The following is a 5,946-nucleotide window of genomic DNA, read 5'->3' on the forward strand; positions in this document are numbered from 1 at the left end:
TAGATTCTGGTTTTCATAACTAACAAACATTTCATTTGTATAGTTACAATAACCATTTATAGCTTTATTAACTACTGTATGGCAGGCAACATAGTAACATTTCTGAACACATTGTATCATTTTAATTTCACAACAACTCAATGAGACAAGTGTTTTTAAAATATTTAATTTTGTTTTTGTGTGTATGTATGTGTTTGTGTGAATGTGTTCTAGCTACATGTTTGCAGGTACCCAAGGAAGCCAGAAGAAGGTCTTGGCTTTCCTGGAATCGGAGTTCCAGGTGATTGTGATCTGTGTAGCATAGTTCCTGGAACTGAAATCAGGTCCCATGGAAGAGCAGAAAGTCATCTCTCCAGCTTCAAACATTTTGATTTTTAATTCTGTGTATACATATGCGAGTATGTGTGGTGATGCTCACACGAGTGACCATGGAGGCCAGAGAGGGTGCTGGATTCCATGGAGATAGAGTTACAGCTGGTTGTGGGTCACCATGTAGGTGAAGGAAACTGAACTCTGGTCTTCTGCAAAAGCAGGAAGCTGTCTTAATTACAAAACCATCTCTCCAGCCCAAGGCAGGTATTCTTGGCACGCCTCTGAAGGTGAAGAGCAGAGAGACTAATATAATTTGTCCAAGGTCAAGCAGCTTCTAGAAGGTAGGGCAGCATTTTAGCTTGGAAGTTCTTGCATCCTAATCTAAAGGCCCAGTCAGAATCGCTGCGTCTGCCTTTCCATGAAGGAACACTCCTTTCCAGTGAAGGCTGTTGGACTCCTCAGAGCAGAGCGATAGTGTATCAGGAAGCTGCTATAACCTCAGAGAAGATAACCAAGCATGGGCTAGAGAAACAGAAAGCCAAGGATCTTGATGGAGCATTTTTGGTTCATGAAGATTCACGTGGTGGGGTCTAATAGATGATTTCATCTGTTCTCTGGACAGGAGAGCGGATTCCTGTCTAGTTCTTGCTCTCTGCCACCTTTCTTTAAGCCTCCTTCAGTTGGTCACGACTTCATTTGGTCCATTTATTAACCTCTACATCATCTTAGTTGGACTTAGGATTTCTTGAATCTCCCTAATTTCCTCTCCAGAGCACGCTTCTAACTTCATGCATTAATTCCATCCATGTCAATCTTACAAACTAACAGAAAATATCTCATCAGGCATATCTCACATGCTCCCACCTAAGTAACTTCGTGTCTGTGCTGAGACCTGCCTAGCAATGAATGAATGATATCCACAGAGTGAGTGCATCCCATTCCCACACTCAGTTTTGTTTTGTTTTTTTCCCTTTTGAGACAGAGTCTCACTGTGTAGTCCTGGCTGACATGGAGCTCCCTATGTAGTCCAGGCTAGCCTCAAACCCATAGATATCTACTTGCCTCTGCCTATGGAGTTCTGGGATTAGAGGTGTGTACCAACATTTCTATCTTGAGGTATGTCAGGGGTACTGGTTTTGAATTGGGGATCTCTTAATCTACTACTGAGCTATTGTACCCTCTCTTCATTTTTCTATTATTTATTTATTTAAGAATTTAATTTGCGAGTGTGAATGTATATAAGGTGTTTGAATGTGTGTGTGTGTGTGTGTGTGTGTATCTAAGTGTGCGTTTAGGCCACAAGGTGTTGTCTTCTATCACTCTTCATCTCATTCCTAGAGCATCCCCTCTTTTTTGATTGTAAGCCACTGATTCTCTTGTTTCTGTCCCCACCTTCAGTGCTGGGGTTACAGGGTGTGTGGGACCACATTTGACATTCAGATGGATGTTGGGGATAAGAATTATGGTCCCTTATGCTTGGGTAGCAAGTGCTTTTAACTGTTGACCCACCTAGACAGTACTAATTTTTCTATTTTAAACAAATATGTAGTATTGCTGTATGCATTTTAAGCTTTGCATAAAGGAAGCTGTGTGTGGTGGAACATATTTGTCATCCCAGGAGGCTGAGGGAGGAGGATTGCAACAAGTTCAAAGACAGTCTGAGATACATAGATCAGGCCAGCCAAGATTTGACGGCAAGAACTTAGCCCAATGAAACAAAACAAAATAAAACCCACATAGCAAAAAATCTGTTTATACTACACAGTCAAAATGTTATCAATATTTAGTTTATTGCAATTCCATTACACCTGATCAATGTAAATGAAATCACTGTATTCTAATGAGTACTTGGTTTCTACTGGGTAGATGCTCAAGGGTGGAGCTACCGCTTGTGAATGAGTCAAGTCTAATAGGTTGCAAAAATCACTGCCCAAAGTCCTGAAACAATTTGTTTCCCTATTAGGTACATGCAGATGTCCATTTCTCCCATTCTTACTGACAGTTCATATTAATAGACGTATTACTCTTTGAGTGCTCCTGTTGATGTTAAGAATCATGAGAAAATTGGCTACACTCCTCCCACGCCCACGACATCTTCCAGGCCTCCCCTGCCCCACACTGAGTTCCAGTGCTCACACTGGGGTATGTTTCTGAGCTTTCCCCTCTGCTCCAACTGTGCACTGTCTCATTTTCCTGCCATACGACTTTATAATGAGTCCTCGATGTCTTTGAGGGCGAGCCCTGTTTCATTATTCGTCAGAACTGTCCTGCTTGTTCTTTGACCTTTGTTGTTCTATAGGAATTTTAGCATCGGCTTGACAGGGTCTGTGGAAACCCCAGTGGACTTGATCGGAATGCGTTGACTTTATAGATTCCTTTTTAAAGAGCCGCCATCTCTAAACACTGCCTGCTTCTTACTCGTGAACACTACATTGCCTCATTTCCCTCCCTGACGTGTTTCAAAATTTACTTGCTTAAAGTAAATCTGTATATTGTTTCCCCGATATTAATACAGATTAATATGGTTTGTCAACTACATTCTTACATAGCTTACTGTTTCTGTTGCTGCTTGTGACTGAGGCAATTTTTGAAGTTGTGCCTTTTAATTGGATGTTGCCTGTGTATAGGGAGGTTATTGATTTTTGCGTATGATTTTTATATCCATCAAGCTCTTACTGCTTCTAATAGTTTCTTTATACATTCTCATAGATCTTTCTGTGTAAACAGTTGTTATCTGTGAACAATGACAGCTCTGGCTCTTCTTGTCTAGCCTCTACATATCTCCCCCTGCCCCTGTTAGTCTTGTTATTTTAGCCACAGCTTCCAAGAAAGCACTGAATACAAGTGGAGTTGAAGGTCATTGTCGTAAGTGATAAAGTAGCCTGCAAAAGCAAATTAAAGGAGAAAGGACTTGTTTTAGCACCCATCTATAGGTCTCTCTTTATGAGGATGTCAAGGTAGCATGAACTTGAAACAGCTAGTTACATCCATGGTCAAGAAAAGGAAAGCTTGTGCTTAACTCATTCTCTTCAGTCTTATACATTTCAGGGTCCAAACCCTGGAAATGGAGCCATCAATAATGGTCAGGTCTTCACACGTCAGCAAATCAATCAGTCTGGACAGCCCCTCACTGAGACTCTTTTTCTGGCTGATTCTGTTAGACTTCAGCTCGCAGCTTAGAACAGACAACACCAGACCGAATGGTTCCAAAGGGGAGGGGGTTTATTCAGGGCAGAGGGCAAAGGTAGGGAGAGAAATGGGAGAAGATGGCAGAGAAAGAAGAGAGAGAGAGAGGAGAGAAGTGGAGGCTGGCCATGACCACGTGGAAAGAGGGGGAAGGGAAGGGGAGAGAGGTGAGGAGACAGAGAGAATCGAGAGCAAGAGAACAAGAGAGAGAGGAGGAGGCAAACAGCCCCTTTTATAGTGGGAAGGCCTACCTGGCTGTTGCCAGATAATTGTGGGGAGGAGCATACCTGGGTGTTGCCAGGTAACTGTGGAGGTGGAGTTCAGACAGAATGCTAACATTCCCCTGTTTTGGTTTAATTAAAAAAGAAAAATTAGAAAGAGGTGACGGCGAAGCAGGAATAAAGTTGTTGTGATATCTGGCTTCTTCCTGCTGGCATTGAGGGCGACATGTCTTTAGGGGGAACCTAGAAGAATGGGTATGGAGGATATTTGTCTGGTCTTAGGAGACTTGTCTGTTTCCTGCTGTCCAGGGTCTATGGAGCGAGCCATCTGAGGATAGGTCAGAAGGAACAGGTCCAGTAGAAGCAGCTGTGTGTGTGACAGGAGATGGAGCATCTGGAGGTTACTTCTCTGGAGCTGTTTTGGATGTGCCTGGACTTGACAAGATCTGGATGGTGTCTATTTGGTCCATGAGAGGTAGATCTGAGTGGGTTTCCTGTAGCTTATAAGTTTACAAAAGAGATAACAGCATGAGTTAACAACACAAGCAGTCTTTAAGATGAACCTTTGCTGGATCGTATAGTGGAATGTTTTATTAGAGTTAGGCAAGTTTATAGGAACTCAGATAATATTAGGACAGACTCATAGCAAGAAGAGGAAATATGAAACATTTAGTTGATGGCAACTGAGTTTAGGTAATGGGGTAACAGATAATCTGTGAAGGCTTAGCTGTCAACGTAGTCAGAAGTCTAAGAAAGAGTAAACAACAATCTACCAGTTATATATTATTTTAAAAAATGACAGAGTCCACTAGCCAACAGTTCCCATGGTCTCCATACTCTCTCGGGTGAAGTCAGTTTGGCTTCCAAGCGCAGAAGACGCAGGGCTTTTTCTGTGGAATGGAAACGTGTGACATGAAAAATGACTTACGTTGGTTTAGCCAAGTCATTTGACTCAGGGCATCCAGTTTAGCCCACTGCATTTGTTAGTGACTATATCATCGCATACAATCCAGGCTATCTCTTCTAGGAGTCTGATGTCCATCTTCTGAAACTATCTTGTGTTAACTGTTAGAGGCTTTGGGAATTCTGTCGCCCATAAACTTAAAAAATACTGTTAGCCGACTTCTGACAAGAATGAGAGCCATAAGGATTGGTTGTAACTGAATAGAATTTAATAGCAGTAGTAAAAATCTATCAAGACGGAGCCTTTCCTATCCTGTCTTAAGTAACTTTGGCGGATTGTGTAGGTAGAGAAAAGCATATTTTTGTATTAGCAAAGAAACATTTGGCTAGGACAAGAATAAGAAAGCTGGATTGTATGGCTGGGGGTGGGGGTGGGCGGCAGTGGCAGCAGGGCGGGACTTCCTGCTAGGGGCCGAAGTTGCCGCCCAGTGTCTCTGGCAGCTAGAGTTTGCAGTGGGCAAGGAAAAGCAAGCATGTCCCATATCACAGCAACGTTCATGTTAGTTGTTTTTGTAGTGGAAGGCACCGCTAGCACTCACTTTACAGGTCTCAGGCAAAGAGGGAGAGGGAATGCCTCACTAGCATGCTCAGGTAGCCAGGCCCTTTGTGCGGGTGGTTGTGCACATGGGGAAGCAAGTCTAGCTGGTCTGATGTAAACCTGCAGACGTGTGCTAGAGTCTCAGCAATTCCCTCGTTTTGGTTTAATTAAAAAAGAAAAATTAGAAAGAGGTGTGGGGTTGAGCAATTTTCATGGCTAAGAGAACCTGGGATGGGGAACAGGCAGAACATATGGAAGGAGTATAATGAAGGTAGACTTAGCTTGGGTCCTCTGAAGAGCAGCCTGTGTTCTTAACCACTAAGCCATCTCTCTTAAGTCTCTTCAGGAGGTCTTTTTTAATGGATGCCCTTTGTCAAGAGATATTCTCCTCTATACTCAGTTGGAAAATGCAAAAAGCAAAGAACTCCTAACTCAAAACATTCAAGAAGTCCATGACACAGTGAGAAGACCAAACCTAAGAATGATAGGTATAGAAGAGAGTAAAGATTCCAAACTCAAAGGACCAGTTAACATCTTCAACAAAATTATAGAAGAAAACTTCCCTAACCCAAAGAAAGAGATGCCCATAAACACACAAGAGGTCTACAGAACATCAAACAGGTTGGACCAGAAAAGAAATTCCTCCTGTCACATAATAATCAAAACACCAAATGCACAGAACAAAGAAAGAATATTAAAGCGGTAAGGGAAAAAGGTCAAGTAACA

The sequence above is a fragment of the Grammomys surdaster genome, unplaced genomic scaffold, assembly GCF_004785775.1.
Source record: "Grammomys surdaster isolate TR1022 unplaced genomic scaffold, NIH_TR_1.0 958, whole genome shotgun sequence".
NCBI lineage: Eukaryota > Metazoa > Chordata > Mammalia > Rodentia > Muridae > Grammomys > Grammomys surdaster.